We start from the raw sequence: 24431 nt of genomic DNA on the forward strand, positions 1-24431 counted from the left end.
TGGCCTCTGGTTCTAGTCTGATCCAACCTTTAATCCTCCTCGTCTCCAGCTCTGCTCGGCAACTCAAAAGTCACCCCGGCCGACTCCTGCAAGCCCAGGTCTTCGTCGTTGATCAAAAGACACATTTTTTACTCGTTCTTATCCATTTTTGCGATCCTTCAGGTATTTTTAATATCTGGGGCTGAATAATTTAGGTGCCTCCTCTGATGGGAGCCGCTTTCCGCCCCTGTTCCTCTCGGAGCCACGAGATCCAAGCTATTAAAATATTCTATTATCTGTGGAGCTGGGCGAGGGTGGAACTCATCCGGACCCAGGACCATTACGGGGGCCATCAATTTCTCAAGATAAATTTCAAAATTACACGCCTGCTAATGTGGCATTTCCAGTTCCTTCCCCTTCCCAAATGTGTTAACTCTGTAGCTAATGAGGAAAAGCCACATCTCTAAATCATCATAATTAACCTTAGAATTTGCTGCAATATAGAATAATTAGAAAATAATTGTTATCATTTTCCTCTTTTGGGGAAGGGGCTGAGGCCTTGAGCTACAGTCCTCCCCTGCCCCCCATCAATCAAACGCAGCATTTCCACAGAATGCGCCATTAAACCATTAATTTATTAATATATATATATATATATATGTTGCATCGTCCGGGGCGATTTCTCCCAAAGCTATCCAACCTTTTGATCACGCATGATGTTCAGAGATAAAAGCATCATCTCTTTGGTTGCACTCGCTTGCCAGAAAAAAGAAAAAAAATGTCCTTTTATAGGCCTGAGTCGATTGACTCCTTTTAATTTCTTCAAGGCCAGAAGAAATTAATTGCCAGCCATTTCCAACATTAAAATTAATAAGATGGATCCTTGCAAACACGGGGTACGATAGGAGGCTTAAAAAAAAAGAACACGAAAAAGAATGGGGCTGGGTGTTTGGTGGCTGAATGAAATATAGGGCCAAGTGGGGTGTGAATTGAGCCTCTTCCTAAGGGGATAAATTTCCAGAATTGGGGTGTAACCAAGAAGAATATAGAAAGTCTTGATAAATAGAACATTGGTCATGGTGGGGATAGACAGACAGGTAGATGATGTAGACAGATATGATAGAAACATGATGTAGATATGCGATATTATAGATTGATAGATGATAGACGATAGATGATGGGAGATAAATAGATGATAGATAGATAGATAGATAGATAGATAGATAGATAGATAGATAGATAGATAGATAGATAGATGATAGATAGATAGAAAATTAGATAGGAGAACTAGATAGAAAACTAGGTAGATAGGTAGGTATGGGTGGGTGGATGGATAGATAGAAAGAAAAGAAAAAAAGAAATAGATGATAAGTAGACAAACAGATGATAGGCAAATGATACCTACAGATTGATAGATGATAGAGGGATAAATAGATGATAGAGATAGATAGAGATATAGATAGAAATAGTTAAATAGACATAGGTAAATGATATAGATAAGTGATAGTTATAATTGATAGATGATAGGCAGACACATAGACAATGACAATGGATCGATGGATAAATAAAATCCATAACCCAAATTCTTAGCCCACTTGATTCTTGACTCTTTAAATTCTTCTGTTTCCAATTCCAGCAAAAGTTTTTAGTCCTCGCATGTTCCTCAGTTGTACCCAATTCAAATTCTGTTTTATGTTTTTTTTCTTCCCCCAATTCCAATGACTTTTTTATCTATATTAAATCAACCTTTTAATTGTGCCTATGAAAACTATTGAAAACGAAATCCCTCTGCAGTCAATTATCTCGACTTCGTTTTGAGCTCCCCGTGTTTCTTTATCAGCAAATCTTGCATGTTAACCAATTCTCTTGGCTCACTGTTTCTTTCCTTTCCTTTCTCTCTCTCTCTCTCTCTCTCTCTCTCTCCCTCCCTCCCTCCCTCCCCCTCCCCTTCCTTCTCCTACAGGTCTTCCTGCTGTGGTCTCCCACCAGCCAACCTCCCCTGACCACAGGTCCATCTGACCACAAGGACACCGTTCCACCTCCCCCTCCCTGATATGAGGGCCGTTCCTATCCAGACGCCCTTGCATTCGCACCTTCCACGCACCGCACAGCCTGCAGACTTAACACAACTGTCTACATGTTTATTTAAGTTGTGTGTTCCCATATTTCCAGACTCCCACTGACTCACAGAGGGTGCTGAACAAATAAGACACACCAAGGAAGTTTTAAAAAAGGAAAAAGGCAGCAAAACAACAACCCACAACCCACCACCACGTCTCCTCCAGCATCGCAGCTGCTTCCTGCTTGCTCTTCCGACAACCAAAACCTAGTGGGAAACTCTCCCCTTCAATCTGCGGATTGAAATCACAGAAAAATAAAACAAGTGTATTTTAAGTTTCCAACACATACACATACACACACACACACACACACACACACACACACACACACACACACACACACTCCAGGCTGTGCAATTCTTCTATCAGCTGGTCTCCTCTCAGTTGTCAGATCAGAGGCAGAAAAATAGGCCATCCAGTGACAGCTGCAGAAACAAAGATGGTTTGAACAGAAGGTGGCTTGTCGTTAAGCCGTCAAAGAGGCTTAGCTGAGCCGCGTTAGGAAGGGACCAGCAAAGATGAGGGGATCTGTGGGTCTCCCCTCCAAGCCTGGCCTGTGGCATCCTTGCAAATCACCCGGAATTGGGGAGAAGGTCTGCTCGAGCAGCGGGTTGGGCTAGATGACCTCCAAGGTCCCTTCTAACCCTGCTATTCGGTAATCCCAGATCCATGAGCCCGTGGAAGGGTTCGATTCCAGAGGTTGTGGGTGCTCCATCAATGGAGGCTTCCAAGAAAGGGTTGGACCATCATTTGACCAGGATGGTAGAGGGTCTCTTGCTTGAGCAGGGGGTTGGACTAGATGACCTCCAAGGTCCCATCCCTCTCTGTTATTCTATAATCCCAGATCAATTAATCATGGGGACGAAGTTACAACGGTGCTGTCAAAAGTGACTTAGGACCATGTTTCACACTTACGACCGTTGCAGCATTCCCGCGGTCAAAATGGATCAAAATTCTGCCGCTTGGCCCCTGACTCATAGTTATGACGGTGGCAGTTCCCCTGGGGGTCAGGCCCTTTGGCGACCTTCAGACAAGCAAAGTCAATGCGGGGAAGCCCGATTCGCTTAACAGCCGTGGCAACAAAGGTCGTAAAATGGGGCAAAGTAAAACTGAGCAGCTGTCCCGCTTAGCAACGGAAATTTGGGGCTCCATTGTGGTCATTAAGTTGAGCCCCTGTTCCTATAGGAACAAAGTTGGACGTGTCCTTTAATTCAGCCTGGTTGCAGCCGTTTCCCCACCACTCTCACAAGGAACGACGGCAACGGGCGGGCTCCCTTGCCATCGTAAGTCGAGGACCACCTGCATGGGCTCTTCTAGTCTTTCCCTTTGATGGTCTACGTCGCATTTAAGGCCTATTTTTACCTGCTGCATCACCTCAAAGAGAAGCCGGCCTGTTTTTCCTTCAGGGCTGTCTTGTCGGCCGCATCCTCCTCTTCTCCTTTAGCCCCAGGACAGATTAAGACAGCGCTGGGTGAACAACCTGCAAAGGGAGGAGAAAAACACACACACACACACACACACACACACACCACATTTTAAAAAGACCCCTTCTGATTAAAGTAGATCAAAGAGAATTTCTGGAGAATTCAGAGAAAGCTCTGCGAAGGGCCGCCTGCTTCTCTAAGTCGGTTTATTCCATTCGTGGCCGGGAGGAAGTTTCACTGAATTTTGTATTTTCCTTTTCAGAGGGACGGGGGATGGGCCCAAATGCTGTTTTTCTTCTCTTAGAGCAAAGGAAGGGGCCTTGAATTCCTTCCTTCCCTCCTCTCTCCTTTCTTTCTCACTTCACTTTCCTTCTCTTCCTCCTCCTCCCTCCCTGCCTCCCTTTCTCTCTTCTCTTCTTTCTCCTCCCTCCCTCTTCCTCCCTTCCTTTCAGAATTGCAAGTCCACCTTTGTGCAAGGCGAGCTGGATTTGCCCCCCTCCCCACTAACCTAGTTACGTTGTGCTTAACTAATCCACGTTGGCACACCTGGGTCCCCTTCCAATTTGAAAGAGCCGGCCTTCCGGCGGTCACGGCCAGATAATTGCCCTGCCAAGATGAAGCCACGGCCGAGGGACCACGGAGTTTGGGGGCTGGGTGGACAGACCCTATTATACGGCTGCCGGAGCAGCCTGTCGGTCTTCATCGGCAGACTTATTAATCACAGCCAGGTTGGCAAGAGCTCCGCTCCTCTCGCCCTCAGGGCCATGGACTGGCAGAGCGACTGCAGCAGAGTCCCAGAGCTGGGAGGGGCCTTGGAGGTCTTCTGGCCTAGTGCCCCCCACTCCTCCTCCTCTTCCTCCTCCTCAACCAGAATAATAGACTTGACCATCCTATTTTTGAAGACCTCTGGTGATGGAGCACCCACAACGTCTGGTGGCGAGTTGTTCCACTGTCTAATTGTCCTCCCTGTCAGGAAATCCCTCCTTAATTCTAGGTCGATTCTCTCCCTGTTTAGTTTCCACCCGTTGCTTCTTGTCTTGACTTCTGCGGCTTTGGAGACTAGATGGAGCCCCTCTTTTTCTGGGCAGCCCCCCAAAGGCGGGAAGGCGGCTATCGTGTCCCGCCTGGCTCTTTTCCCTAGACTAGATCCAACCCCATACTTGGCTCTTGTCACTTCCAGTGGTCGCTGTTAACGAACGGTTGTAAGTCTATCCTAGCGATGGGCAGGTCCTGGGCTCCGTCGCTCGGATTAAACGGAGGACCTTCGGGGAGAGGAGACGGTTCTGCCCTTGGCTGCTTGGCCAGGTCCCCGACCGTCCGTCTGTCCATCTGTCCGTCCTTCCAGACGCCGCCAGCTGTGCCCCCCGTCCAAAAGTGGGAGCCCAGAGGGATCGTCTCGCTTTAGCCCATGTTAACATTTTAATCAGAGCCGCAGGGAAGCAGCTTTAATTACGGAGGGTTAATGAACCTCGGCTCGTTCGGCAACCAGGGGGGACCCCCCACCTTCCCGGGCTCTGGCCTCAGATGCTGAGCTGGCAGCCCTGGGGGGGCATGCAGAGCGGGGATTTGTGCAGAAAAGGAGGACAAGTGGGCTGGGGAGGGGGCCAGGTGAAGGCAGCCAAATTGGGGAGGGGGTGGCGGTGGGTCTGATTTGGTCTGCTCTTCGCCTCCCCCCCCCTCTCTTCCCACCTCCCTCTTTGCAAGGGAGGCCGGGCGGAATTGCTTGCAAAAAATTAAGGGAGGACTTCATTTTCATTTGGGAAAAAAAGAGGGGGGGCGGTGAGGCCTGGGGGAGGGTCTTTTGCAGTGGCTGACCTGTAATTTTCCTTTCCTGCCCTTCCCCCAGCCGATGAGCGCCCCCCCCCCCCATGTTAGGATGAGATTTAAGTTTTTGTTGACGCTTTGTTTTCTCTTAAAGAGGTTTTTAAAATTGAAGGCTGGGGGGGGGGCATGAAAATAGGAGGGGGGGTCTATCCTAAACTACCTTCCTTCCCTTCTCTGCTTCTTCTGTGTCCTTCCTTCCTTCTCCCTCCCTCTCTTCCTTTCTCTATGTCCTCCCCCCTTTTCTCTCTCTCCTTCCTTCCTTTCTTCCTCTTTCCCTTTCTTTCTTTCCTCCATCCCTCCCTCTTTTGGTCTCTCTCTCCTTCCTTTCTCTCTGCCTCTTTCTCCTCCCTCCCTGCCAATAAGAATGGAAGGCCAACCCAGAGCCGCTGCCAGGAGGTTGTGTGGTGAAGGGTTGTGGGGCCTTCAGTGCTTCACGTGCAAGGAGGAGCATTCCGGGTGGGATTAACTCCCAGCTCAAACCATTCTTGGTGGCCAACCGGTAAAGGCCCCGTTGAGGCTCTGGACTATCCTTTGTAACTCGGGTTGACCTGCAGGGACCTTGGCTGATGTTTGCCCCTTCCAGATTGGCTTGAAACTTCTGGAATCACCGCTTTAACTGGACCCCATCAACCTTAGGAATGGTTCTGCCATCATTGTTGAAGGCAACACCCATCTTCAGGTGATTGTAGGCAGCGCGGGGGGGGGAATTGGGCGAGCCGTAAAGTAACTCTTGGGCAACTAGACAGTTGTTCCAACAGGATGTTCTTGGAGAGTACAGCTGCTTACGGTGACTTATTTGTGTTAGTGGAGCCGTGTTTTAGCATTTGCGTTAATTGGAACACAAAAAAGCTGCCCAGGGTTAAGCAACACAAATGGTTGTCCTCTTGCTGCAAAAATACAGATTTTTAATCAGCATTTAGTGTTGACTTCAAAGACATCAACTGGAGGCCTTCAAGAAGAGATTGGCCAACCTTCTGACTGGGATGGTGGTGTAGGATCTCCTGCCTTGAGCAGAGGCAACCAACATCTAGAGGACCTCCAAGGCCCCTTCCAGCTCTTCCCCAGAATAAGGTTGTGTGTCTTCTCCACTCTCTGGATTACAGTTGTGGATCTCAGTGTCAACTCATAAAACACTCAGATCCCTGGAGATGAGGCTGGTGCCCTCAAGTTTTGCTAGTTTCGGGATCTATCCTGAAAGATAGGAAGCAGAAAATGCATTGATGCCAGATGAAGGAGGAGGAAGAGGAGGAGGATGTGAAGAAAATTGAATTACGGGGTTGTAGGAAAATAGACTGAGCGAATCGAGGCAGGGAGGGTCTCTCACACTGCAACGGGGGGGGGGGGGGCTCTGATTTCCAGCATCCTGAAGCATCATCTGGGTGTCGTTGTGAGGATGTAAAACATGGCTGTAGGAGGGATGCTCGCTCGCAGGGTGTCTGGATGAGGATCGAAGCCGCGTGGAAGCAGCCCCCCCTTGTTCCAGGTAGGGCATTCCCACACGGGAGATGTTCTCCTCCCCATGCCTGAGCAAACTCTAGAAGATGTTGGCTTGCCTCTTAGCAACGGGGCCATAAAGTTCGTGAAATCGGGTGTGGCTGACATAACCACCGCCTTGCTGAGGATTCTGGTCCTGATGGTGGTCAGAAGCCAAGGATCACCTGGGTCTTGCTTTCTGTTTTGGGAGGGGGAGAATTCTCCAGAACCTTCCGGCATGTTCTCTTTTCTCCCAGATGGTCCCAGGATGGATCTGGTCAAGGAAATTGTTGCACAAAGGGAGGGAGAAACCCCGAAACCCTTGCAATAAAACTTCTATTAGAATTTGCATAAGAAAATTACATCTTTCCTGGGAAGATTAATTAGGACGTCTTTGTTCCTTTATGTTTTATGAATGTCTCCTATTTCCTTATCAGCTGAGAAGGGTGTTGCACAAATGTCAGCAGGAGAATTTTTATTTTCTTTTCATTTACTCATATTTTGTCTCCTTTTGTCTCCTCCGCGCTCTACACCCTGGAAGGGCCGGACGAGAAAGTAAATATATGTTTAATTCCTACCCGATTTAATTATCGCTGGATGCCTGTTAATTTAGAGGCTCCCTCGCAGGAGAATTCTTGTTTTATTTATAGAAGCAGATATAATTTGGAGGCATGACTAGACAGGAGATAAGATGGGGCAGACAATATATTACGCCGTGAAAAAGGGGTGGGGGGAAAGCTGTGAGACGGTTGGCCCTGGGGACAGTCTGGTGGGTTTTTTCTTTGAGAGGAGGACAACAGCCGAAGGAGCCAATTCTGAGAGCCAAAGAAGGACTTCTGGAGAACTTGAGGCGTTCAAGAAAAGGTTGGACAACCGTTGGTCTGAAATGGTCCTACTTGAGCAGGGGGTTGGACTAGAAGACCTCCAAGGTCCCTTCCAGCCTTATGATTCTGAGATAGATAAGATCATGACGGATGGGTGGGTGGAACAGTGTGCCTCCAGAAGCTGTGGGTGCTCCGTTGCTGGAGGCCTTCAAGAAGGGACTGGACAGCCCTTGGTCCAGAATAGTATAGCGTCTTCTGCTTGAAGACCTCCAGGGATGGAGCACCCACGGCTTCTGAAGGCAAATTATTCCACTGGTTGATTGTTCTCCCAGTTAGGAACTTCCTCCTTCTCTCCTTGCTGAATTTCCATCCTTTGCTTCTTCTCCTGCCTTCCGGGGCTTCGGAAAATAGCTTGACTCCCCCCCCCCGTCTTCTTTGGGGCAGCCCCTCAGATATTGCTAGGCTGCTACCATGTCACTCCACGTCCTTCTTTTCACTAGACTAGGCTCAACCAATCCCTGCAAATGTCCTTCACTTGTTTCATCCTCCAGTCCCCTAATCATCTTGGTGGCTCTTCTCTGTACTTTTCCCAGAGTCTCAACATCTTTTGGATACCGTGGTGACCAAAACTGGAGGCAGGGTGGTCTCACCAGGGTGTATAGAGAAGAGAACAATGAAGGATAAGGTCACCTCGTCCTTCCAAGAAGTCTGCTTTCCGTCATGGATCTTCTTCCAGTCCTGACTGGGGCACGACTCCACCCAGAAGGAGGTTGCGGGGGGCGGGGGGGGCATATTTGGTTTTCTGGAGACAGGGTGGTCTGAGCGGTGGAGAAGACTCTGGAATATCGACAAGGCTGTGAATCACCTTGAGGACCCTCCGCTCCAGCGTGGAAAACAAAAGTGTTATTGTCGTTGTGTCTCTCTCCAGTTCTGGTTGTGACATCTCCTGGTCCCACCGCACGCTGTGCTGAGAACCATGGCCTGTTCCATGCGGAAGCTCTGCTCGATCAATCAAGGATGCAGAGACAGCTGGAAAATAACAGCTACCCCGAGCCCAACTTGTCAGAGGCAAACCCCAGGGAGAAATCCACATTGATGAATTCCAAGATCACCATGGCAACAGAGACTCCTGGGAACTCCCGGGAAAACCGGCGCTTGGAAGCTGAGGGAGATATTTGATGGAGCACCTGAGAGGGGAAGCAGAACTGGGGGGGGGGTTACGTGGAGACCCAGACTTGTAAACACCCAACACCCAGGTCCCATCACTTCATCAGTCACAACCGCCTCCCAGCCGTCGTGTATTATAATGCATGATTAATACGGAGCAACCCGCCACCACCGCGTTGGGTTTCGGTGGCTGTCAGCTTCCTTTGGCTAATTAAGCAGCTCAGCCATTGCGCCCCTTGTCTGACGAGGACTGATGAATGCTGAAGCTTCGACAGAGAGAGAGAGGAGCAGCTATGATAAGGAGGTGCAGGCAGTCGCGGGGAAGCAGGGATGGACCAGAATACAGAATGACGGCGTTGGGAGGGACCTCAGAGGTCATCTAGTCCAACACAAGAGATCTTACATCACTCAGGACAAATGGTTGTCCAGTCTGTTGTTAAAAGCCTCCAGTGATGGTTCACCCACCACTTCTGGTGGCAAGCAGTTCCATTGATTAATGGTCGTCACTGTCAGGAAATTCCTCCTGAATTCCAGGTTGCTTCTCTCCTTGGTTGGTTCCCATCCGTTGCTTCTCGTCCTGCCTTCGGGGGCTTTGGACAATAGCTTGACTCCTGCCTCTTTGGGGCAGCCCCTCAGATGTTGGAAGTCTGCTATCGCATCACATTGGAGGTGCTGTGATGTTGGGCCCTTGCATGGATGAAGCCCTCTTAAAACGGCCAAGGTTGAGATACCCTGCTCTAAATTTTGATCGCCACCTTGCCGTACTCCGATTTTTTACTCCTCAAATCTTGCAACCGAAGTTTGTCACCCACCGTTTTTGGACCCGGGAGCATTTCCAGATTCCCTGGAATAATGCTAAAAAGAGAGAGAGAGAGAGAGAGAGAATCTCTCGTCCTCTACTTTAAAAATCATAGCGAGTAATCTGATTAGCAACCGGGCAGCTTCCACCGAGTGGAGGTTTCTTCCTTTACTCCACCGCGGATCTCCAACGCTTTTATTTACCAACTCCGTGGGGAAGCTCACCATCCTCTCAACGCGGCGGGAGATATTTCCAACCCTACTGTATCGAATCAGCGAGAGCGAGATAAAAAAAAATTAATAGCTGGCTAAAAGCAACAGGGACCGTTTCCAGTGACAAATGCCTCCCCCGCGGGCTCTTCTGAAGTTTAAAAGTCCGGTGGAAGAACCATCCAGCTGAGCAACCAGCAAGGCAACAGATGTTTCCGCCAAGCTGCCTTTAGGACACAGAAGGGGCTTCGGTCCCAGGTGGAGACAGGCCTCTTGGTCAGGATCTCATCTGACGGATGGCCCGTTTTCCAAGGCAGGGGGGAGGGTTCATGCTTGGGGCTTTCAATCAAACATTAGGCACAGGTGGGGGGGTGGGAAAGGTAAGTTTTCTTTTTTAAAGCTGTGCGTAGTAGCTGGTCCAAATTCCGCTCAGCCTCGGTTTCCCCTTTGTGGTATTTGGATCATGCGTGCGATCAGGGTGGTGGCGTTGCAAGCCACTCCAGGAAGTGGGTGTATTATTTTCTGTTTAAAAAATGAGAGTGAAAAGGCCTCTTGCCACCTCATTTATTTTCAGAAGTGGGGTGGAAGTGGGTTAAGGCTCTAGGCTTTCTAGTGGGAGGTGGTGAGTTCTAGTCCCGCCTTAGCCACGAAAGGCAGCTGGGAGACTTTGGACCGATCACCAGGAGACGGGGAGTTCTAGTCACAAAAGGGGGTCCCGGGGGGCCCGGGACACTGCGACGGTCATAAAAACGAGTCAGTTGCCAAGGATTCCAGATTTTCAAAAGGAGATTGGATGGCTACTTGTCCAGAAGGGTAGAGGGGCTGGACTAGAAGACCTCCAGGGTCCCTTCCAGCTCTGCCCTTCTGATATTTTCCTACCTCTTTGAGAAATGAGGGGGCCATTTTTTTTTATTTTTTAAGGCTGCCAAAAAATACCCCTGGAGAAAGAATCTGCTTTGGGTTCAACTCTCTGTCCTTTTCTGCCGCCTTTTCTATTTTCACCATCATTTCCCCATTCAACAGCTTGGGAAACCAGCTGTTGCGAGATGTGGTGGAGGTGTTTTTGGCTGGGGAAGAAAAATAAACCTGGGGTGGGTTTTTTCCACCACAACCCCCCCTCCTCCTCCCTCGTGCATTTTAATTTTAAGACATTTTGCAAATGCCCAAAGTTAATCTCGCATTTTTCCTCCGAAAAAAGTCAGGGGCTTGGCCTGTCCGGCTGGTTATTAATCACCATTAAATCTGCTATAATCCCCCACAAACAGATGATTTTTTTCATTCCTTACAAATCTATCCAGGTTTGTTCGAATCAACCTCTCCTTTGTCCCTGCCAGCCACTCCGGCCTCCTCCTTCGGCCAAATTTCCCAAAGGGGATATTTTCAAAAACAAATATAAGCATTTAAAAATTATTTTTATTTATGTACAGGTAGCCCTTAGTACAACCGTTTCGTTTAGTGACTGTTTGAAGTTACCACGGCACTGAAGGCGGGGGGGAAATCCACTTAACAACTGAACAGGGAGACGCCAGATTTACTTAACAACCATGTTCATAATTTAATAGCTGCAGTGGTTCACTTAAAGGCGAGAAAGGTCGTAAAATGGGCCCAAACTCGCTTGAGAAATGTCTCGCTTAGCGACATAAATTTGGGGGCTCAGTTGGGATGGTAAATCGAGGACCGCCTGTACTTAATAAAGAACTGAACAGGGCCTGGAGAATTTCACCCCATTTTACTTTTGGATTTCTTTTGGCAAACTTTCCTCGGGGGAAGAAAGACGAGATTTTTTCCCCCTCTGCTGCAAGGCTGATGTGATTTTGTTTTTTCATGATGCTGCATTGTTTGACAGGCGGCTTCTCTTCGTTTGCTTTTCTTTTTTCATGGTTTTGTGCAGTTTTGTGTAGTTTGGCTGGCAGCAGCGTCTCTGCCTTGTCAGGCTGCAGCTGTTCGCCCCGGGCCCCAAATTTCTCTGGATCTCAGCTGGGCCTCGAGTTTTCCTGGGGAGGTTTGGCCAAACTTTGGGTTTTTTTTTAGGGGGAGCGAATGGTTTCTGGTTCTGAATCAGCAGACTTGGCGGGGGCGATGGAAGGAAGAGTGCCAAAATTCAGATATATGGGCTGGAGAAAGGAAGGGAAGAGAGAAAAGAGAGAGAGAGAAAGAGAAAGGGAGGGGAAGGAAGGAAGGGATTCCCCAGGGCTACTAGTCATCAACGTCTTCCTCCTCCTCCACTTTCCTTCTTCTTTTCCCTCTCCTCCATTCTCTTCTCTCCTTCTCCATCTTTGCCACTATGATTCCTCCTCCACTCCTTTCTCCTTCCTGTTTTCCTTCCTTCTCCACCTCCTTCTCTTCCTCCTCCCAATTCCAAAGCTTTGGAGGGCTTTTCAACTTGGCGAGCCAGACTGAAGTCCTTCAAAGCCAGATCCAGGGCCATCTAGATTCCCAGGAGGACTAGTAGCCTTGGAGGGCTTTTCAATTTGGACAATCATCAGGCTTAATGACCTTCACAGCAGATCCAGGACCTTCTAGGTTCTCACAGCCCATAAATTTCAAGGCGCCATTTTTTAAAAAAAAAACATTTTGCAAAGGTTACGTCAAGTCCAAGAATGACACCTCCGGCCACTAAAGCCAGAAGAGAGAGGGAAAAAACCCCCATAATTCTTGTGCCAGTGTAGCCTCATTATCTGCCTGGCATTTAAGGATAATTTATGCCCATCCTCTTACCACATCACTCCGTGGGAAATTACACCAGAGATACTCAAAGTCTCTGCCAGGAACACAACGGTGTCAAAAGCACTGAAATAAATTGATTTAGCTGGGGTCTCCTGCGAATTTTTATAGCCTATTTATCAATGCGGCTGAGGCATAATACACACTCAATTACTTATCTATGGAGAAAGAAGAGAGGCCATTGTGCGAAGGACCTTAAATATATATATTTTTCGTGGTTTCAAAGTTTTTATTCATATTTATCCAAGTATAAAATACAAAAAGGCAGAGAAAATAATGCTAAAATAACCATTTGGAAGGCGGGGGAGAAATGCCTCCCCTCAAACCCAGCAAGATTCAGGGGGAAGAAAATAAATAAAGCAAAATGCACTTTTATTTCGTGGGAAATTGTGAAAACTTCAGAAAAGGCCTCGACTTACAACAAACCATTTAGTGGCCGTTCAAAGTTACAAGTGGCACTGGAAAAAGGGGCCATTCAGGAACGTTTTATGAGTTGACATTGATCCCCTTGCACGACAAAATCAATGGGGAAGCCGGATTCATTTAATGACCATGTGACTAACTTAACAACTGCAGTGATTCATTTAACAGTAGCAGGAAAGGTCATAAAACGGGGCAAAGCTCACTTAACCCGCTTAGCCATGGAAATTTTGCCCTCCCTTGTGGTCGTCACTCAAGGACTTCCTTTCTAAATAGCACCAAATGGTATATAAAAATTTTGTGGTGTTTTTTTTCCTAGCCAGAAAAAAGAGAGAGAGGTTGGTGAATGGAGAGAGAGACCCTGGCGATGTTTACACTTCTTTTCCTCCCAAAATGACATTTGTGTCGGGCAGATATATATATATATATATATATATATTCTCTTTCATTTCTGGCTGGCCAATTTTATTTTTTTTTAATTCCATCCCAGCGTTTGGATCAAACGCAGAGAAATAATTCTGTCTGGCAATATTTTCTTTTTGCCCGCAATTCGGTTCCCCCTGGAACCAAAATGTTCTGCAATGTTCTGGTTTTGGACCTGGCACCCGAAATTACTTTGCTGATATTTCCAAGCTGACTTTGGCACCTCTGTTTTTATTTGTTTATTTGTTTCCTGTCTGTCTGTCTTATTTATTTGTATGTTGTTTGTTTGTTTGTGTATGTATTTATTTATGGATTTATGTACAGGCGGTCCTCCACTTACGACAGTTCATTTAGTGACCGTTCCAAGTTACAAGGGCACTGAAAACAAATTTTATGACCGCTCTTCACACTTAACGACCATGGTCACATGATCAAAAGACCCTTGGCAACTGACTCGTATTTATGACATTCCCAGGGTCACGTGGTCCCCTTTTGCGACCCCCCAGTTGATGGGGAAGCCGGATTCACTTAACAACCGTGGGACTCATTTAATAACTGACGGATTTGCTTAACAATGGTGGCAAGACAGGCAGTAAAAGGGGGGGGGGAACTTAATAACTGTCTCTCTTAAGAACGGTGGTTGTAAGTAGAGGACTAATGGGCACAAACACACAAAGTTTTATTGCGCGTCTCACGATAAGCCCTAAATAAATTCCCTTTCTCTTCTAAGCGACTTTACCCCTGATATACTTAATAAAATTTCCCAGCGGAGACACTAATTATATTTCAGCCCCTCATTAACCGAGATAGATTTTGGTCTCCAATTTTGCCTGGCGCACTTTGGTCTCAGACTCTTCAGTGTGAATTCCCTCCGTAGCTTTTCTCTCTCTCTCTTCTTTTTTGTCTTTCGATCCCCTTTTTCTGACACCAGTCTTGGCTTACGGACAGATCCCCAATGGAAGAAACTTTTCCCAGTTCTTGTGATGAATTTTGCTCTGCCGTATAAGATATATATCTTCTATCTTATATACATTTATTTATCTTATATCTTATATATATTTAACTTGGATGGGAGAAATCAGTAGATCTGAATGTCCCTGGGAAAAACCAGGAATTTTTTTTGATAAAAGTTAAGGAAGTGGATGGAATATAGGTAGTCCTCGACTTACCACCATGATGGAGCCCCAAATGTTTGTTGCTAAGCGAGACTGTTGTTAAGTGAGGCTTTGTCCCGTTTTACAGTCTTTCTGGCCACAGTTTTTAAGTGAATCAGTGCGGTGGTGAAGTTAGTAACCTGGTTGTTAAGGGAATCTGGCTTCCCTAATGACTTGGCTAGTCAGGAGGTCACAAAAGGGGATCAAGGGACCTTTGGGACGCGGCAAAACCTGCAGTTTGAAGGTGAGAAGTCTAATTTTCCAAGTTGAAAAGCCTTCCAAAGACGCTAGTCCTCAGGAGTCTTCTTCTGGAAACCTAGAAGGCCCTGGATCTGGTTTGAAGGTCGTAGGTCTGATTGATCAATTTGAAAAGCCCTCCAAAGCTTCTAGACCTCAAGCATTTTCTCCTGGGTCAGCCAAGAGAGGAACATCATCATTTTGGCTCCAGTGTCCAAATGTGAACTCACCCTCCACATGGCAGATTAGAACACAGAATCCTCGTGCTGGAAGAACCACGGAGGTCATCTAGCCCACCCCCATGTTTGAGTAGGAAATGGTCCAGTGGTTGTCCAATCTCTTCTTTAAAACCTCCAGCGACGGAGCCCAACAATTGTCCTTGGTCCATGCGCAGCTGGTCCCTTCCTGCGCACGAATTGGGCTGCTGTATAAATTTGTTTGATAAATAAAACAGAATTTCTGCCCGAATATGCAAACAAGAAGCCAGGAAAACATCTTGCAATGTCGCCAAACATTTTGGCGTCTCCTCCTCCCTCCTTCTCTTTCCTCGTACAAAAGAAGGATTTTTTTTTCATCAATTAAATTCCTCTCATAATGAATAACAAATCACGTTGTTTCTCTCTCTCTCTCTCTCTCTCTCTCTCTCTTTTTCTTTCTCTCTCTTTTTTTCCAAGGCAGATGGCTTTGTTTTTCCGCTAATGTGTTTTGCTAACACAAGGTGGAAACAATCATGCCTGTATTCATCCCCCTTGTATCAACAGATGTGCTTTTAATGGGAAACCATTTTTCAGGCAGAGGCACCCGGGAGTTGTGGGTACGTTGTGTGTCGGTTGTCAGTCAGCCTTTGGCGTGACCTTGCGAGAGTCCTTGACATGGGCGCACTCGAAAAGGACTCCGGTGTTTGTTGGTTTCTGCCCCTTCTTGTTGTCCTTGACAAAAGCGAAGTTTCCTCTGAAATAACTTGCAGGGAAGGTGATCAGGTTCCGTTTTTGACCTGCTGGAAAACAAGAAAAATGTCCAGGACGGGAGGAGAGAAGAAGGAGGGGATAGATACCAGGTGGAAAATATTTGGGGGGGCTGCCGCAAAGAGGGGGGGGGGATCAAGCTATTTTCCAAAGCCCCTGAAGGCAGGACGAGAAACAAAGGACAGAAACTCATCCAGGAGAGAAGCAACTCCTGGAATTAAGGAGCCGTCGACAGGGATAGTAGAAGTTCTCCTGCTTGAGCAGGGGGTTGGGCTAGGTGACCTCTGAGGCCCCTTCCAGCTCTGTTATTCTGTTGTGTTGAAGGGTCCTGGCAGCTCAAGACCTTGAAGTATCCCTCTGCTCACTTCCATCCTTGTAGACGTGGGTCCGTGGAGGACTTCGCGTTCAGTGTGGTTGTTTGGCCCGTTGTGGGTCCATCGGTTGGCATTGCAGTCTATCTTGCATGAGAAGTAGGGCGTGGCCTACTTGATCAAATGCCTTCTGTCTGTCTGAAATGATCCAGGGCCTCTTGCTTGAGCAGGGGGTTGGGCTAGATGACTTCCGAGGTCCCTTCCAGCCTAACAACAGGAATTTGGGGCTCCATGATGGTCGTAAGTCCAGGACTTCCTGCTTTTTTATTTTAAACCCAATCGTAGCTGCCATGGAAAAATCCAGCCCAAATTTTTGCTGTTCTTGGTTGGGGTTTTTATTTTTATTTTTTTGCAACAATGCAATAGTGTGTGTTTAACACGAAAAAGGTCAGAAAATATATCAATAAAACCTTTTAATGGAAGGAACACACACACAGACGCGGCAGAGTAATAAAACAAGATTTCCAGCCCCTCTTTCCAAAAAGCTAACTATAAAAAATAACAAAATTCTGGCACACAAAGGTCATTCCTATATTGAATCCCAGGCTTGAGGGGTGGGTGGGAAACGTTTATATAAAATCTTCAAGTCGTCTTCCAAATCAAATAAAAGCAGAGAAAGGGGTTGGACTAAATGGCCTCCAAAGGCCCGTTCCAACACAGAAGGATGAAGGGGGAAAAAGCTTGCTTATATGACAGTATATGACTGTATCCTAATTTGTAGCTGAGTTTCACACATCTATAAATGCCTTTCTGAGTCCAACCCAACTCCAACAGAAATAGACACCGTGGAAGGCAAGTTTCTTTCTTTCTTTTTCTTCATTCTTTAGCATTCTTCTCCCAGCTTCAAAATGAAGTTCTTTGCTTGAAGCAGCATCTTCGAATCAATATTGTTCAGTCTTTAAAAACAAAGAGCATTTCGGATCAAACTCTTCCTCTTCCTCTTCTCCTGTCCTTCTCCTCCTCCATTTTGCAAACCCCACCCCCTTCTAGCACCGATGACGTTACCCAGTTTGGTAATGAAGTGTCTGAAAAAACAAGCACCAAGCTCAGAGAGCACCAAGGACCCCACAATCCTTCTCCCGCTTCGGTGGCGGGTTGGACTAGATGACCTATAAGGTCCCTTCCAACTCTGATTATCTGTTATCTCCTTCTCAGAGAGTCTCGGAGAGCATCAAGGACCCCACAGTCCTCCTCCTCCTCCTCTTCCTCCCCCCTCTGATGATGTTGCCTAGTTGGGTCATGAATCCACCAAGCTCAGAGAGGCCCCCAGAACAATGCAGGCAGTGCAACCGTTAGAAATGCCACAGCACTGAGCGTTACAATCGTGACAGTGCTGAAAACCAGACCGGATGCCCCGTCCTCCCATTAATATCTGATATTATGGACTGTCTCATTCCAAAGAGCGGCCTTGTAAGGCAAAGAGGACTGGACAGCCTGGGGGAACCTGGTGCCAAGGGGACAGCTGGTCTCCTTCCCTTGAGCTGCAAGTAATTATGGAGTAGCACCGGTGCCCGCGTTGCAACAGCTTAGCAACCGCTTAAGGGGAAACCGAGCACTTGTAATTACACACGCTTTGGTTCCGCTGATGGAGGTGTGGGAAGTCGAACCTCGGCGTAGGGTTTCTCAGCCTCCCCGTTGAGGGACTCCCAGCTCTTGGAGAAGGAGAAGGAAATTCAGGGCGGGAGGGAGGAAGGTCCTTGTGAGACCAGAAGGCTGGAATGGGGGATCAGGGGGCCACCAGAGAAGGTAGAATGGAAGAGAGAATCGCAGAGTTGGAAGGGACCCTGGAGGTCTTCTAGTCCAACCCCCTCCTTGAGCAGGAGACCCTGGACTATCCCGGACAAATGGCTCTCCAAAAGTCAAAAAATGATTTTTCTTGAAAACCTTCAACAATGGATCACCCACAACTTCAGAAGGGAACCTGTTCCATCCGTCTGTCTGTCTGTCTGTCTGTCTGTCTGTCTGTCTATCTATCTATCTATCTATCTATCTATCTATCTATCTATCTATCTATCTATCTTTATCTATCTTTATCTATCTTTATCTATCTATCATCTCTCATCATGTATCTCATCATCTATTTTTATCTATCATTTCTCTCAGCTATCTCTTCTCTCATCTCTCTCTCATCTCTCTTCTATCTATCATTTTTCTCAGAATCATAGAAGGTCTTCCAATCCAACCCCTGCTCAAGCAGGTATATCATTCTGGATAAATGGCTGTCCAGCCTCTTCTTAAAAGCCTCCAGTTTTGGAGCACCCACAACTTCTGGTGGCAAGCAGTTCCACTGATTCATTGTCCTCCCTGTCAGGAAATTCCCCCTTAATTCCAGTTGCTTCTCTCCTGGATGAGTTTCCATCTGTTGCTTCTTGTCCTGCCTTCGGGGGCTTTGGAGAATAAACCGACCCCCTCTTAACACAAAGAAGAGGTGGGGGTCAACTTGTTTTCCAAAGTATCTGAAGGCAGGACAAGAAGCAACGGATGGAAACCAACCAAGGGGAGATCCATCCTAGAAGTAAGGGGGAATTTCTGGACAGTGAGAACAATTAACCAAAGGAAGGAAATGATGGGTGCGCCATCCCTGGAGGCCTTCAAGGAGAGATGGGACGGGATGAGGTCTCCTGCCTTGAGCAAAGGGCTGGGCCAGAAGACCTCCAACGCCCCTCACAACTTTAGGCTTCTAGGAATTGTGGGGTTAAGGAGGCAGAACCAAATCCGTTCAGAAATGCATCCTTAGAAAAGACATTGAAATGTAAATCCTTCTCAGCAGCTGTGTTGTTTTTCCCCCTCACAGATTGATTCGGAAATGGGGTGGAAAAAAACACGAGTCAGAATAAGTGTCATTTGTCCTTCTGTATCCTGTCATCCAGATTGTGTGGGTGGGTGTGCGCATGTCCATCTTCAGAAGAAGGAAAAAAAAGCCCTTAGAAAAAGTAATAATAATAATAATAAATCCGTTTTATTAGGCGTAAACATGCCAGCACTGCCTGGGTGTAGCCGACTCTGAGGCACATCATTCACTGTCTCCCTTGATCCTGGTTTTCCCTCCACCCTCTGGGTGTATCGTAATTCATATTCTCCAATGGGACACCTCCATAGCCCAGAGTCATCAATCAGGCTCTCCAGTTAGAATTTTGCACGGCAGAAACTTCAGTCACCTAGTTACTATCTCTGAAAACATTTGTGGAATGCACTTTTGCTTTCCAAGCTGCCGCACTGCTCTTTTAAACCCCTTCCCCCACCCCCCCGTTTCTGTTGGCAACTCTAAAAAGACCAGAGAAATATTTTGTGAGTTGACGTTCACTGCCTGTTTTCTTGTCCTTCTGAAGTAGCTTCTTCTGCCCTGTGAGCATCCTTCGCGTTTCCTCCGATCCAGCCTGGTGGCGCCTGTGCGCGGCTGATAACGTTCCTCCCACTTCAAGCCGCCTTCATCCAAACGCAGCTCCTTCCTCAAAGTATAATTAAAACGGCTCTCGTCGTCCTTCAAAATAATTCCACTTCAGCCGTGGAGCTCCGGGGAGGATTTCAGGCTTCTCGTTGTCGTTCTGAGTGAGGAGGGCACTTCAGCGGAGAAACAAACCACAGCAAGGTGGCTTATGAAGGAGCCTGGAGCCCATCTTGAGGCGGTCGGGTTTCCATGGCGTCTCCGTCTCGTTCTTCTGGAAGTGGCCCATGAAGGTCCATCAGGCGCTGGGCAGGAGGAGCTTCTCACCAGGAGACCCTCCCCCCCCCCCCCCCCACCGTCTCCGTCTCCAAAATCAGGCCATCCAACTTGGCAGAAAAGAGATCTTGACTGGGAAGTGACATCCAACTGATGCCTCCACTTAGTTGGACAGCTGGCTGGGGAAATGTGGAAGTCCACCTTTCGTAAAGTTGCCAAGTTCCTTCCTTCTTTCCTCCTTTTTCTTTTGTCTCACCTCCCTCCCTCCCTCCCTCCCAAATTCCAAACCAGAAAAAAGTTCGCCAAATTCTCCTATAACTTTTCCGGGACTCGGTTTGCGTCCAGAATTCCAACCGTTTTTTTTCTTGCCATGTTCTGAAGCAAGGACACCACAGAAATGAAGGTTTTCCCACCCCCGAAGGGAGCTTTGCCGGGACAAGGCAGAAAAAGGGGGCACCTTTCCTGTTTTTCAAGGACGCTTCCAAGAAGCCAGAAAGCAGATTTGAGGACAGCCGTAACTTTCCTGGTGTATCTGAGTCAGATCACAGTTTGCATCCAGGGCACTTAAGGACTCTGGTACTTGTTAAATATTATCATTATCACCATTATTATTATGGGATGTTGCCCTCCCCAGTAGTTTGAGGCGAGGGAGGGAGGGAGATGGAGGATCCCAAATTAACGGTCTCAAACCATCCTTAGCTCTAATCTTACCTGCAGTACGAGGCCATCGATTTTAACTCAGGAGGGGTAGAAGGGGAAAAAAGAAGCCAAAAGGAAAAAAAAAATCTAGAAAGTTAAAATGTGTGGCCTCTTCTCATGGCAAATATTTGCAGGGAAATAAAATAAATGTATAAATATAATGAAAATGAAATTGCGCCCAGCTTCAGTAACACATTTTCAGGGGTTTCGTCAGGAGGTTAAGTTGGCCGCCTTGGGAAGTCACGCTGGCACGGAGGCTCATTAATCAGCCCCAAAACCAGGAAAATTGCCAGAAAATAAAGAAGGGGAATTAATGCACCCTGTTCTGGGGTGTTTTTTTTTTTTTTTGAGCAATCACAGGAGGGGAGGGGTTCTGCCAGATGCTTGACCCCGGGGCCAGGCCCTACGGAGGACTGGGCATCCTGGATCGCAGGCCCCAAGGCCCCTTCCAACTCTTCTGTTATTCCATTATTTTACTATTCTCTAAGAAAGGGGTTGGACTAGAAGACCTCAAAGGTCCCTTCCAACTCTGTATTCTGTATTTGCAAAGCGGAACGTGACGTCTCTGCTAAAATATCTTTGCCTCAGCAAAGCCAGCCTGCTTCCCTTCCCTTTGTGAAGGGAAGTAGATAAAATAATATTAATTGATCCTCACTGCATTTTTTTACTTTTTTTGGTCCCATAACGCTGTGCAGCATGATAAGACGGGTCCCTTCCCAACCCTCGGCCCAAATGCTTTCCAAGACATCCATCACCAGTCGTAAAAAACGTTACGGTTCTACAGAAAAAAACTTCCCTTTTTGGGGGGGGGGGATGATTTGCGTTTTTACAAATTTAATGGCATGATTTAGGACTGACAGATGTCCCTTAATTGGACATTAAGTGGAGGAAAAAAATATTGCTGCTGTATCACACTGAGAAAGTATTGTACTAGAAACTAATTTTACACTTTGGAGCTGGTGGAAGGAAGCAGCAGCTTTCCTGTTGAATTGTACAAAACTATTTCGAATTTTCTTTTAAACAGGAACCAAATTATTTTATAATAAGGAAGGAAGGAAGGAAGGAAGGAGAAGCTGGAAATAAAGAAGAAAAGAGATAGGCAGGAAGGAGAAAGAGAAGGGAGGGAAGGAGAGAGGAAGGGAGGGAGGAAGGAAGAAGAAATGGAGGGAGGGAGGGTGGAAATGAAGGAAAGAGGTAGGAAAGAAGGAAAAAGAGAGGGATGAAGAGGGAGGGAGGAAAGGAGGAGAGGTATAGAGGAAGGAAGGAGAGGGAGGAAGGAGGGAGGGAGGAAATGAAGAAAAGAGGTAGGTAGGAAGGAGAAGGGAGGGAGGAAGGAAGGGAGGAAGAAGGAAAGAAGTTGGAGCCCCGCTGCCTCTCCTCCTCCTCCTCCTCCTCGGTGGAGAACCTGCCGGTGGGTGGAAGCTGCCATGTGTCTCCCCTCACAGCCTGAGAGGAAACATGTGGTCGAAGCCCCGGGGAAGAGGCAGGTGTGAAAGACGACAAAAAGAGCGTGAAGGGAGGGGGGACGTTGTGAGAACTGGCTGCCGGGATGTGCTTGGAGGCTCAGGGTCTCCTGTGTGTCTGTGTGCGCTCTCTCTGGCAGGCAGAGTCCCTTGGGGCAGGCGCCATCTTGACTTTTTTGACTTACTCGGAGTCCCGACGGAAGGGGGAGCTTCCCAGGCAGCCGGGGAGGGTTAAAATAAGTGCGGGTTCAAATCCCAAATCTGCCTCAGGTCCCCGTAGCACGGTCTCCTTGTGAAGGGGCACGTGAAAAGGGACTTTGGAGGTCATCTATACATAGTCTTTGACTTACGACCACAATTGAGACTGAACATTTCTGTTGCTGAGTGAGACAGTTCTCAAGTGAGTTTTGCCCCATTTAAAGGACCTTTCTGGCCTTGGTTGTTAAATGAATCACTGCAGACGTTAAGTGAGTAACCCGGTCGTTAAATGAACCCCCCTTGACTTTGCTGGTCAGTAGGTCACATGGGGATTGTGGTTGTAAATGTGAGGACCGGTCGCAAGTCCGTTGTTCCAGCGGTCGCTGAACACAGAGTTGTAAATGGAGCTTCCAGCCATCGTTAAACAAACGGTCGTAAGTTCGGGACCGCCTGCATGTCCCATTGAGAGACATTTTCTCCAGCATCGCAGTAAAGCAGCTTATTCCCCCGTGAGAATTTCAGCGAGAAAATCCCGCACAACAGTGCAATTTGTGCTTGCACACACACACACGCACACGCACACGAATGCCAGCAGGGGTTACCACACAAAGCCAGGGCTGCTGCCGCTGGTGTGTGTGTGTGTGTGATTGACAAAGGCCTCCCCCTTTGCAGGGAAATGGGGGGGGGGCTTTTCAGATTCAAATCCGAGGCTGCAAAAACCTGCGCCAGGGAAGAGAGACGGGGTAATAGCGCAGAGGCTCCGGCTGCGATGCCTTATTGTCCGATTTGACGCGGGGAAAAGGAACATTAAACGTTCCCAGGTCCCAAACCGCCCATCGCAACTCGGAGCAGCGTTCGCAGAGAAAGGGGAGGAAGACAATAAAAGAGAGCGGGGAATTGAGAAATAATGGCTCTGCAAAAATCCCATCCGCCATTTTTCAGCCAGGCTGGTTTTACAGAATGAATGCAGAACAACAATGTCGGAAGGGACCTCCGAGGTCTTCTAGTCCAACCCACTTCTTAAGCAGGAGACCCTTTACCATTCCAGACAAATGGCTGTCCAGTCTCTTCTTTAAAAACTTCCAGTGTTGGAGCACCCACAATTTCTGGAAGGAACTACAGACTAATCGATCTGGGATTACAGAGTTGGAAGGGACCTCGGAGGTCATCTAGGCCAACCCCCATCTTAAACTGCAGATCTTATACCATCCTGGTCAAATGGCTGTCCAACTCAGATACCTCCAGTGATGGAGCACCCACAACTTCTGAAGGAAAGCCCTTCCTTCCTTCCTTCCTTCCTTCCTTCCTTCCTTCCTTCCTTCCTTCCTTCCTTCCTTATCCCACTAGTCACGTGATAAAAAAAGAGAAGGAAGAAGGAAGGAAAAAGGAAAGAAGAGCTAAAAAGGAGAAGGAGAAAGAAAGAAGGAAGAAAAATAAGGAAGGAGAAGGACGAGAGGAAAAAGAAGACTGGGGAAAATTGGAGAGGTTTTATTTTTCTCTTAATTTGATGCATTTTATATCTGGAATAAAAATGAAAACGCAAATGATGCACCCAGAGCATTGAAGTCTTTTCCCTTCTCTTGTGTTTCTTGTTATTAATTACATTAATATATTACATTAATTAGGTTATTAAATATGTTAACATGCTAATTACGTAAGTAACAATCCAAAGTGCTCCTAGTTGGAGTTTATATGTTGTTTGTTTACAGCCTGTCTTTTTGTGTAGTTTGTTGGGATTTGAGTTTTATTAGAGGGATTTTTTTTGCTCGATCTCTTTTTAAAGGCTGTTTTCTGACCCCTGCCTTTGCTTTACAACGGTCTCGTTTGCTTAACAACCACGTTGTGTGTGTGTGTGTGATTAGGGGACTGTTAAAAGATGAAATTATTATTATAAATATGCGTATGTATGTATGTATAAAAATAATCATCCTTTAAGGACCCCTAATCCCTTGCGGGGTGGAGTCTAGGCAACTGAATGGAGCTAATAAGCCCTGGTGTGGTTTTTTCAGGATGGCTTATTTTCCAGTTAGGTCTTATATTCAGGGAAATACGGTTACTAAACGCGGCCGTCTGGCTGACAATCTTAAAGGGGTTTATTTTGGGGGTTGGGCTTATATTACGAGCATCCTGAAACAATCATGATAGGGCTTATTTTCCAGGTAGGTCTTATTTTCGGGGGAAATCCGGTCACTAAATGCGTGGGATAGGTCTTATGTGAAAATTTTCATTAGGCCTTATTTTCACATAAGACCTATCCCACGCATTTAGTGACCGGATTTCCCCCGAAAATAAGACCT

At 47.2% G+C, this 24431-nt stretch overlaps 1 protein-coding gene across 5 annotated transcripts in view; it reads left to right on the forward strand.

The window, feature by feature from the left end:
* Nucleotides 1-24431, forward strand: part of NPHP4 (nephrocystin 4) — a 106619-nt gene that overhangs the window by 64583 nt on the left and 17605 nt on the right. The window contains exon 33 of one of the 5 annotated variants that reach the window (XM_087944518.1): nucleotides 1943-2373. The exons of 3 other annotated variants lie outside the window; for them this stretch is intronic. The gene's annotated coding sequence lies outside the window, so the exon portion shown is untranslated. Of the gene's footprint in view, nucleotides 1-1942; nucleotides 2374-8572; nucleotides 9349-24431 lie in introns of those variants that run through there. One more of the 5 variants, XM_087944522.1, reaches the window with a different exon arrangement.

Source organism: Notechis scutatus, chromosome 16, assembly GCF_049901735.1.
Source record: "Notechis scutatus isolate UNSWTSFEM ecotype Mainland chromosome 16, rNotScu1.2, whole genome shotgun sequence".
Classification (NCBI taxonomy): Eukaryota; Metazoa; Chordata; class Lepidosauria; order Squamata; family Elapidae; genus Notechis; species Notechis scutatus.